The sequence below is a fragment of the Festucalex cinctus genome, chromosome 1 (assembly GCF_051991245.1).
Source record: "Festucalex cinctus isolate MCC-2025b chromosome 1, RoL_Fcin_1.0, whole genome shotgun sequence".
In the NCBI taxonomy this organism is placed as follows: domain Eukaryota; kingdom Metazoa; phylum Chordata; class Actinopteri; order Syngnathiformes; family Syngnathidae; genus Festucalex; species Festucalex cinctus.
In genome coordinates, this window is record NC_135411.1 from 35,827,294 (window position 1) to 35,839,807 (window position 12,514).

The window sequence follows — 12,514 nt, forward strand, 5'->3', positions numbered from 1 at the left end:
CTGTTGGCACCTTGTGCACTACGTTATTTTTTGTCGAAGTAATAAAAACCCTTTTTGTTTGTCACCTCGGCCTCCACCCTCTGCCTCCCTTCACTTGGGTCCACAACTTCCCACAGAACCGTGACAGTTTCTTTAACCAATAAGATCTTAAATTTTTCCTCACAGGATTAGAGCACTGGATGTCATATTTTTCCGACCTCTTATTAGTCAGTCTGAATAAAACCCCTTGCAGCCAAATTAAGTATAACTGGCGAGTATTTATTTATTATGTTTTTGTCATGGTACGGAAAAATTATATACCCAGCTTTTGGGTAAATTTCTTCAAGCTTCAAAACTATCACTTTTCAGGGAAAAGAAAAAAAAAATTACGTTGTTCATCCATAAACATTGAGCCTTTAAAGAGAGCAAGCCATTTTCAGCACTTTAGATTGGGCAATCATTTGGGCAATGACTGACCAATAGTAGCCTATATATTTGTGAAGAAATATGAAGTTTACCAAATTTGGATATATTAGGTTTCAGCCCCACACCAGTGACTTATATAGAAGAATGATTTATTGGAAACTACATTAAAAATTATCATAAAGTGTGGCATGGTGGAAGAGCGGTTACCACCTTATAGTTCGGAGGTCATGGGTTCAAATCCGGGCTCCGGCCTTCCTGCATAGACCTCGTATGGTCTGCGTGGGTTTTTCCAGATGCTCCAGTTTCCTGTATACCAGTGGCGAGCGGTGACTTTTTCGAGTGGACATGCTGACGTGTCACATATGCGAGCGAGGGCGCGAACTGAAAATTTTTGGGGTATTTTTATTATTAATTTCAATATTAAATATTATTTTATATCACTGTGTAGGTATAAAATTAAAGCGGAAATATTCAGGACTGACGCAGGTTGATACGCATACACTGTAATGTAACCAGTTCCGTGGTGCATGAAATGACAAAATCACAATTTGCCAATTCGTTGGAATTTACAGTATTCGGAACTGGCTCGTGCCCATGATGTAAACTCAACCCGGAGAAGGGAAAAAATGACATCGCAGAAAAGCCGCAAGAGGTTTCAACCAACAATAAAGTTTACTGATCTATTTGGACAGCCACCTAGCCACTGATGTTTCTCGTACGTACAACAACGTTAACTGAACTGCAAGCCTCCTCCCTCCCCTCCCTCCCGCGAGACCTGTGTTGCGTTCACTAACAGTCAAGCTCAACATAAATGGCAACCCCACTTAGTTCGTTACGCTTCCTTTCCTCAATAGTTCTCCGGGAAAAGGGCACTCATTGGGATTCGGTGATGAACTTGAACTGAACAATGACCGTTGACCACAGAACAAGCCAAGTAAGCCACTTTTGCGCATGTGCATTGTCAGATAGGCTGCATGACCGACAGTTTTTTTGCCATTCAAAAGCCACATGTACCGAAATATCGTTCACGGAACTAACACAATCAATTTCTCAAGTTTGTGTATGCACGAAACAAACTGTCGACTTCCCAGCTCCCCGAAAACAAGACAAAGTATACAGAAATTTAAGACCAAAACAGTAGAACTACGGTATTGTATTTTAGAGGACACTGACAGAAATATTTTCAATGATTTTATTTTGAAGAGGTCGGGCAAGCACCTCTTAATAGCTTACTATGACGGATCATCACTGCTGTATACATTACAGAAAGTATGAATGGTTGTCAATTGAACACTAAAATTGTCCATAGGTGTGAATGGTTGTTTGTATACATGTGCCCTACAATTGGCTGATGACCAGTTCCAGGTTTAGCCCGCCTCTCACCCAAACCTAGGCTACCTCATTCATTTGCATTGTTGCAAAATCTTTATGTATGATGTGCCTTAGTCCTATTGCTATTTCCCTGACTATGCTCTTCCCTACTGAATATTGCAGCAACACTACCATATGATGCGCAATATATCATAATTCGCCAGCCTGTTGCTCACTGAGCTTCCGATACAATAGTGCTATGGGGTTCATTAACCACAAAGACAGCAATAAAACCCTGTGGCAGTGTTTCAAAATCACCAACGGTCATAAACTCCATCAGTGTTACGGTACAAGCACTTCATAGTATCGTCACGCACTTATTGGGTGGCGGCATCCGTGTAAAATACCGAGCGGATTGTCATCATCTTCCTTCTCATCATGAACTACCGAGCCGTGCCATTCCATGAAAATGGCTTCAAGTGTATTTCTTTGTAAAACACGGAGGCAGCAGTTCTTCACACTCGAGGACTGATAAGGCCCATTGGGTTCACCAATCATCACACACGAGGCTCAATAATAGATGGAGTCACTGGTGTGTTACCTTAGGAAGAGATACTGGCACCATCTTGTCCACTGTCTGCTTGTGTTCATGAAAAGACACACAAAGACGCTCAGCCGGGATTATTTTTCTTGCTCTTGCAGTCTGTGGTCGCTCTGATGATTCCGAATGACGATCTCTTCTCTTTTCACTGCCGCAAGGAGGTTAGAGGTGTTGTTAGTTGATGTTGTAGCTGTTTTAATTTGATTGCAAGTATGGTTAAATTTTTTTTTACCAAGTTGCAGAGTATAACAGTGGGGCCTTGAGATACGAGCTTATGCCATGCTTGTAACGCAGAACTTTCGTATCGCAAATCATCTTTCCCTATTACAATGAATGGAAATGCCATTAATATCTTCCAGGATCTCGAAACAAAGCAACACACATTTTTGTGATGTTTTTTTAAATTCGAAAAATGGCACTCTGTAATTCTGAACTTTATAAAAGCATCCAGTAATAACAAAACTAAATAGAATGTAAAGAATTAAACAGTGTCATATGTATATATTTTTTGCTTCAATTCCTTCTGGTGTGTGTGACATGGGGGCAGTATAATAAAGACATACAGAAACACAAAAAAGTTTTACAACTGACTGTCATTTGCTATAATATTGGTCATGATTTGCAAAGGATAAATGCCTTGGAGTATTATTTTGTCTGTCTACATGTGTTGCTCCATCGTTGGTGTTCAAATAGCCATTGTTGAAAGGGTTAGCAAGGTAGCAACCCTAATGCTATCCGTTATCCCATCATTGCCATTTTGCGGCATTTGTTAGCATTAAGCTACAGACCTTCTTGAAGCAAAGTTTGTGTGGTTGTTTTGTATTACACAACATGTAGCCTAATTCTCTTTGTTGCATGTTTTGACAGTGAACTTCACTTTGGAGAAGCATGAACAACTTGAAGCCTCGTTTTTGAATTCTTATTCACTATTTGCCAAATTGCCGCTTGTTTTAGAGTGACTTGAGTTCACTGCCACCATACATACAGCACTGGTATCTCAAATCTTTGCTCGCGAGCCATAAATGATCCGAATGATGGCTCATATCTCGAAAAACTCTGCTCCAGTGTGCTAACATCTGTTTGGTTAATTGTGTTTGCCAAATTCCAATGAAATGTGGATTGGCAGTCTTAACAAATTACTGGTTATAATCCATTTGAGGCCTGGGATAAAAAAATAAAAATACACAGATGACCTTTTTTGATGTACTATGGATGATTGAACACGTCCATGGAAGTGAAACAAGTGATTCTGAAGCTACGTTTATTTCCCAGCCCGCCTGTTTTCCTTCCCCCAATGGTGGGTCACATATTATTTGGTACACTCGTGTTGCCTTTGGCCAAAACCGCTGTCAGCACCCAAGCTGATAGTTTGCTCGTTTGAGTTGAGCATAATTTCGCATTCCTTTTGAAATGCAGACTATTCCCACGGGGTAGAAGCCCATCTCCTGTTTCTGCAGCATGAAGCGGTTCTGACACACACACAAACTCAAATGTTGCCTCGCTCGTCTGCAAGATATTACAGGACAGTTGATACTATCCCCGCCCAACTCCTCAAGGGAAGGCCGACCAACAGGTTCGACCCCTTCTTTTTTTCCCCTTTTTTTAAATAGTGACAGCTCCCTTCTATAACATTCTGCATTTGACAGGCTGGAATGACAAAAACTTGGGAAACTCCAGCGACTGGCTCGACAAAGTACTGTGGTCTTATTGCCCAGTAATTAGAGGCATCACACAATAGTCCGTATAAAAGAAGCGGTTGTAGAAATATGACGTCACCGGCTGGTTTGCGGAATCCTCTTTAAACATCCTCAAGGCTGGCATACTTGTTATATTGCAGCAGGAAGTACGTGACCATCTTTGGATGAGAGGGTGGCGGTCTAGACTGGAGAAAGCGTGGGAATGCTGCAGATTGTTCCGGTGTCTAATTGACGCTAACACAAAATCTATATGAACTGTACAGGCAGTGTTTTCTGTAAACCTTTAATGGTCCAACACAGTTGATTATTCTCTGGGCATCTTTTTACATCAAATACTGCCATCACCATGACCAACATTTAGTGTAGTAGGCCTACATGTTCAGAAAAAAAATCCCTCACAAAATTATATATTTAATATTAATGTAAGCCACTGTAACATTATGTACATTTTTAAAATTAAAAAAAATATATAAAAAATATAAAACAATATAAAATACTACAATTTAATTATTATTACATGCGTCCCTGAAAATAAATGTCTTCTAAATTGAACAAACACCCCATGGTTTTTTTAACTTGCCAAATTTGAATGATTAAGAAAATAGTATATGAAAAAAGTATAAAAAAAATCATCATAGAATAATGAAAACGCAAGTCACTGGGACTGAGACACTGTAAAGCGGCAATGCCAACTCAAGCTCCAGTCCACCCTGGTTGTCAAATTGTCCATCCATCCATCCATTTTCTTGACCGCTTTTTCCTCACAAGGGTCGCGGGGGCTGCTGGCGCCTATCTCAGCTGGCTCTGGGCACACCCTGGACTGGTTGCCAACCAATCGCAGGGCACACAGAGACAAACAACCATCCACACTCACAAGCACACCTAGGAACAATTAAGAGCGCCGCCCAATCAACCTACCATGCATGTCTTTGGAATGTGGGAGGAGACCGGAGTACCCGGAGAAGACCCACGCGGGCACGGGGAGAACATGCAAACTCCACCCAGGAAGGTCCGAGCCTGGACTCGAACCGGAGACCTCAGAACTGGGAAGCGGACGTGCTAAGCACTCGACTACCGTGCCGCCCCATCCATTTTCTTGACCGCTTATTCCTCACAAGGGTTTGTCAAATTGTAATTTCAAAAAAAATAAAATAAAATAAAATCTGAAAAGAAAAATCAAGAAACCTAAAATGATGAAAAACATTTTAATTTTATATAGCCACAACCATGAAGTGAAAATATAATTGTATAAAAGTTATGCAAATGACTATTGTTAAATAAATTGGCATTTCACACGACGACGGTTTGGTATTATGCCCTTTAAATTATATAAATTTGACATTAAATCTAATAATATTTTGGCAAATTTATGCAATTGTTTATGTACGTCTTGATCAAATCCACCAAAAAAATCACATTACATCACCTGTGCTACAACTTAGACCTGCTTTTAGCTTGTCTAAAATCTAGTCCAATTTTGGTCACCAAATACCCTAATGCAATAGAATACGCTGGAACACCTATTAAGGCGTAGCGCGGGCTACCAAAATCACAAGCACTCGACTTGCGCTGGTATGAAAATGAAGATGCGGCCATTTTTACACCGAGCGCACGGGCGCCTCTCTATGAAAATAGGGTCCATTTTATCTTTCTTCATGTAGATTATATTTAAAATCTAATCTCTGAATTAACTTTACAGTTTTTCATTCCTGTGAGAACAGCATCAGTGAGACTTTTATTTTTTTGGTCACATGATAAAATGATTGGTTGATGAATGTGACGCCCACAGTGTAGTTTAGATCTGAGTAACCATATGACTCACAACATTGCGCATGTATGCGAGCACTGTTCACTTCAATCACATTTGCCACTTGACTCACTGACTTGTCCGTCATAGATATATATAGTATCTATCTTTTTTTTTCTTCTTTAAAATATGAAACATCTGGCAGGGTGCAGCTGCTGTTCATTTAAACTTCCTGTGCAGCACTTTTAGCCTCTGAGCTACTGAAGTTCAATTATGATGACGATTGGCTTTACAAGACTCACATTTGAACGCTAGGAACAGTCGTTAAGTGTTCGATCCCGTCGTCCGTCTTGTTGAATTTCAGAGATGGAAAGAATGCTGCTTCAAGTGCACGAGGGGGGAAACAACTGGTGACAGCGACACAATAAAAGGTCGGGCTGCGGCTTTCTATCTGACGTCAGGGCAATCAACATTTCAAAAGATGGAAAAGAAAAACAGCCTTCAATTATCTCATTTGAGTATGAGCGTGGGATTGGCTGCCACTAAACGCTCCATACAGTAACAATAGGCCTCCACACGCACATCCACAAGAAGACTGTATAGGTAATAAGACGACTCGCACGCATAGCTCTATGCAGTCGATGCAATTACAGACTACCTGTCAGATTTGCAGCCACATGCCTATGTGAATCCCCAAACATGGCTAGAAGGCACAAAACTGTATGCCAAACTAATCACATATACACCTTTCTTGCTCTCTTTCACGTATTTGTGTCATGCACACACACAGAGGGCCACACCTCCACCCTTCCCTACACACCCAACTGTGCATAAGAGCCAAACTCTTCGGCCACAGAAAAAAAAAAAAAAAGCCGCGGATTAGAACATGAGGCATTTCCCAAAAGTTATTCAGCCCGTGTGATGACATGATTGTAATTCCGCTTAATTCCCTTCAAACACTTGCAAAGATTCAGCCTGGGAAGTGGGAAGGTAAATAACAGTTTTAAGTAAAAAAAAAAAAGTGCTCCTGCCCAGACTTGCCCTCTGGAAAGGCATTTTATTTTTTGATTGCCAACATCAAACACGCTTAGAAATTGCTCCAGTGCAGCTGGTTTCTATAGCCCATATTTTTGTTTATGAGTTGCATAGCTGTTTGCGTCGATCTCCTCCTGGTTCAGGCCCATCCCGTAAAGTTGGATCGCATAGCAGCAAACTCCTCTTTAGATTTCAATTGCTTCCATGCCCAATGAGAGGTTCCTTCACTTATGCGGCTTTTACCGCCGTTTAATATTTTCAAGGCTGTGAATGTGTTTTTCTCCGCTCTTTTTCTCCAGCTATAAACGTCTTTGGTGCAGTGATGTCTCCATAAAGCAGGAAGTCTGAGTGTTGTGGATGGGTGCACCTGTGTGAGGTATGCAAATACAGAAGGAGGACCACATGAGGGTGCTTTCGTTCTCCGCGTGCATCCATCATTCTTATCACTTTGCTCCCGTTTTGAACGCACATCAAATGTATGGGAAGGCTCCCGGGTTGTTGCCTTTGTTGCTTTTGTGTTGTATTCTACCTGAGGGCGCCACCATTGAGCATCTTACAAAGTTACGTGTGACTTGCTTCAAAAAGGAGCCACACTTCAAACACTCGGATGTGAGCATTTATGTTCATACTTGTATTCTGAGAAGTGAGAATCACATCACTCCACAGAAATGTTAATATTGAGTGAAGGATAGTAAAACACATCCTTTTAACATAGACTGTAAAAACGCTTGATGTTTTTTACAATCACATTTGTTGACCGGGTGACACGGTGGATGACTGGTTAGCACATCCGCCTCCAAGTTCTGAGGACTCCGGTTCGAGTCCGGGCTCCATCTTTCCTGGGTGGAGTTTGCATGTTCTCCCCGTGCCCACGTGGGTCTTCTCCGGGTACTCCGGTCTCCTCCCACATTCCAAAGACATGCATGGCAGGTTGATTGGGCGCTCCGAATTGTCCCTAGGTGTGCTTGTGAGTGTGGATGGTTGTTCGTCTCTGTGTGCCCCGCGATTGGCTGGCAACCAGTCCAGGGTGTACCTCGCCTACTGCCCAAAGCCAGCTGGGATAGGCTCCAGCACACCCCATGACCCTTGTGAGGAATAAGCGGTCAAGAAAATGGATAGATGGATGGATGGATAGACATTTGTTCACCACAGTCTAGACCAGGATCCCCCCCCCCCCCCCCCCCCCCAAAAAAAAGAAGTATGTATTCCATAAAACGTATCAAAACGATTGACCCAGCATACTTGACTGTATTCATACTTATATTCACATTTGATTGATTAATAGTATGGCTTGTTTGGTCAAGTGTGAAGTAATTCAAAGGTAACTGATTGTAGTGCTGGTTTGTGCCCATTTGCAAGTGAATTCTGGTGTGGTTCGGTTCACTTGAGCTGAAGCATGAATGCTAAACAGACCAAAAACAGGGACCAGTGTCAAAATGAACAGCTAAAACTAAGTCATGTAATAACATCATTAACTAATACCAATGTGCTTGCTAATTTTATTTTATTTTTTTATTATGTCTGTGTAAGTTGTCAGGCATCCAGGCCATGGTTATGGACATCAATCAAGACAAATCGACTCTTTTTCTTCTTTGTTGTTGTGTTTTTTTTCTTGCTTTCTGAAAATGTAAAAAAAAAAAATAAAAACTAAACAAACAATGACTTGTCCAATTATGCTATTAGACTACTGCTATTTTGAGTAACTCAAATGGTACAAAAACACAATTTTAAGATGTATGTGTACTACTGGTCATGCGTCCCATTGTTTTTATCCATATAGCATGCATGGAAAGTGTAGCCATGCCCCTTGTGCCACAAAAGGAGTGGTGGTTTCCATACATCAGTCATGGCGGCTTAAAGGATCCTGCTGGGTATCTTGCAGCTATCGCAAATGATCAACAGCTTCTACAGAACTATTTCTTTCCTACCCGTCTCTTCCAGCATTTTGTAATTGGCCATAATAGCTGACACGTGTACATGGCGTGCGCCTGCGGTGAAAGGAGAGCTCCATCAGAGGGCAACACACCTGTGGGCTATATAGTTGATCCAGCCGGTGCTTGAACGCACCACTTGGTAAGCCATTGCATCCTCTTCCATTGCTGCTGCTGCTGGCTGCATGTTTGTTTGTTTTTAATCTGGCTGTTTAAATTACCCAGCCCACACTCGTCAGTAGAACCCCAAAACAAAGCAATTAGCATAAGAGGGGAAAGCAAATAAAAGACATGATGAAAGCAAATGCTCCATCCTGACCTCATTCGGGCTGTGTGTGCCAGCGAAGACGTTCGCTTCCTAAACTGGGAATTCCAGAATGGATTTACAATGGCTGTGCGTACTTCAAAACATATCATTACCGTATTCTATATTTGCCAGGGTTACGTCGATGTCCGCCGAGACCTTTTGTTTGCACCATTTTTTTGTTTTGTTTTTTTTAGTCCCCCCCACCTCCACTTTTATAATCTCAGTAAAAACAACTTCAATCTCACTTGTTTAAATGCTTAACTTTATAAATTTTACAGTTTCCCTCAGGCTTTTTAACCAAGGAAGAAGGCCAAATCTGTAGTTGGGATCACAATTAGAAAGCTCTGTAGATGCTTGCCAAATTCATTTATCATTGTGTGAAGAGAACTCGGCCTCAGGGTGCGTGCGTGTGCATGCGTGTGTGTGTGTTTGTGCACTTGTTCCTCAATACATTTTTATCTACCTCCACTCTGTCCATTGACACGGTCATTTAGTCAGGTTCAAAATCTGAGCATCTCTTTGCCAGAGGAAACTGGAAACCTGCTTCAACTCTGCTGGAGAGTAAAGAGGGACTGCCAGGGTGAGAGGGGTGTGCTCATGGCGCCTCTACACATGTGAAAATTGCGACATTCTTAGCTGTGATTGGTCTAAAGTTGTGCTCTTGGCCCACTTCCATTTTAGTTGTGTCAGTGTCACCATTGTCATGTCAGTGCAGTGTTGAGTCCTTTAGCGATACAAAAGTTGTCACTCAGTCTTGGTTCAAAGTGACGTTTGGGGATTTTCTTTTAATGGCTCAACTTTTTGGGACGATTACCAGTTAAGAATGGACAAAGTTTCATCATTTTGGCTGTTTATTTACATGGCAATGACCTTTTGGAACTTGGAAAGGTCTCAAAAGTGTATTTACTGCTCCATTAATGTTTAATCGAGTCATATATTTTCCACATGTGCTTGAGGGCTTTTGGAATGAAAGTCTTAAATGTTTTGTCCGTGATTACAAAAGGTATGTTTGGTGAAAACACATTGCTCATCACCAAAAGAACACCACGTCCACAGCAAAGCATGTGTTGGCAGCATCGTGAACAGGGCTGGTTTTCTTCAGCTAAAGAAAAAAAAAAATGCCAGGAAAAGCCTACTAGAACATCTTAACTTCATTATAAATGTGTGCTGACTGTGGCCACATCCAGACCGCTCATGCAAACGCCACACATGAGGCCAGAGCCCGGATTTGAGCTCACAACCTCTGAAGTGTGAAACAGATGTTCTAACCATATGAATACGAGATGTTTCAAAGTGGAGTAGGCAACATCACCACTCGTCAGCCATCTTAGGACGGGACTGCTCTGGTTCGCTGTGCTATCTGCGGTAAATTGGATGATTTACTTAAATACGCGCAACTTGTTGAATTCTTGATGGATTCACAAATGGATTGATTTATCGTCAACTTTATTAACGTGACTGATTCAAGCTGGATTGCGGCATAGTTGTTCGTGTCATCTCATGTCATGTCTAACAATAAAAATGAAAATCAGTTGAGAATTTGGGAGAGTTGAGCGATCTATAGTTACTTTAAAGTCTGTGCTCCATTGACTGTAATTGTTATGAGTGATCGAACAGTCCCGTCCTAAGAAGATGGCCACCCTGTGTTTACGTTTCTTCCCAATGGCTCATAGCGCAGACGAGCCATTTTGTGTTCATTATCTATGGTAGCCAGTAGGGGTGTTAAAAAAAAAATCGATTCGTCGATATATCGCGATACTACATCGTGCCATTCTCGAATCGATTCAATAATCGGCAAAATCGATTTTTTTTTTAATTTTATTTATTTATTTATTTTTTTTAAAAAAATTTTAGGATTCACACCTTAAGCATGGAAGAATGTTATATGAACGGAACATTAAGCCTTAATATTTTATTTTAATGCTGTTCAAACATGAAACAGATTACAACCTCTATAAGACTGAAATTTCAGATAAATAAATAATACATTTTCATATAAATCTTACACTCTACAAGCTTACTGATTAGTATTTTCTAAACTTGAATGAAAAAAAATCGCAACAATCGACTTATAAATTCGTATCGGGATTAATCGGTATCGAATCGAATCGTGACCTGTGAATCGTGATACGAATCGAATCGTCAGGTACTAGGCAATTCACACCCCTAGTAGCCAGTAGTTCTACCACCTTTTACTGTACAGTGTTCCCTCGTTTTCCGCTGGGGTTAGGTTCCAAAAAATACCCGCAATAAATGAAATCCGCGAAGTAGTTAGCTTTATGTTTTACAATTCTTATAAATGTTTTAAGGCTCTAAAATCCCCGACCACACAATTTATACACTTTTCTCATTGAGGCATTTACATGTTCTCACATTTCTCTCTTGTTCAAACATTGATAATGTTCAAAACTTCATAAATTTTATAAAATGGGTATATTACTGCAAAAAAATATGCAAAATTGCACTTAAAAAAAAATCCGTGATACAGCGAGACCGCGAAAAGTGAACCGCGTTATAGCGAGGGAAGACTGTACTTTCATTTTTTCCTCACATGAACAACATCTGAAGTTTTTAATAGTCATTTCACATGGAACACTATGGGAATATTGTACCTCACATTATTTTGACAGCATGCATTTTTTTCTCTTCTCAATACACACGCTATGCTTTTTTCTTATACCTTTGATTAGGGACTTTTAAACAGCTTTAATTAAGTTTTTTTTTTTTTTTTTTAAATAATATTAACTCATTCACTGCCAGTCATTATAGAAAATTTTTACATTTCCAATACTCACGTGATATTCCATTCAATAATTATATATAAACCGAATCTACCAAATAACAGAATAGACTCCCTACTTTTTGTCCTGTCCCGTTCTTTTATAATTGACAGCAGAAAAATGTAGGTTTGCCAAAATACAGCCATTTCTCCCATGGACTCTGAAACTGTGTTTATTTCCTATAAAATGGGGCAATGATGTCATCTACCGGTGGTTGGGCATCAGTAAAGTTGTTTCCAAGTTTGATATTTACAGTGGAGCATGCTCAGATTCGCCCCCATTTAGCACCGCTCTAAAAAATACAATTGACAAGTATACTTGTCAAAGGCAGTGAATGAGTTAATTATATATATTAATATATTAATATTATTTTAAACTTCCTTATGTTAAATGTTTTAAAGTTTGTTGAATAATGTTTTAAGATTGTTATTGTATGTTTTTTTTTTTTTTTTTTTTTAGTAAATTTTGTAACCTATTTTTATTTGTTATTTGTTATTTTTATTTTTTATTTATTTATTTATTTTTTTCCTCTGAATGTTAACTACTGTTTTTTTATGCTTATGTGTTGTCTTTCCTTGTGTAAAGCACATTGAGTTGCCTTGTGTATGAAATGTGCTATACAAATAAACTTGCCTTGCCTTGCCTTGCCTATGCAAGATAATTAAATGAACTATTTTTTGTTCATGAAAGTTATTTATTT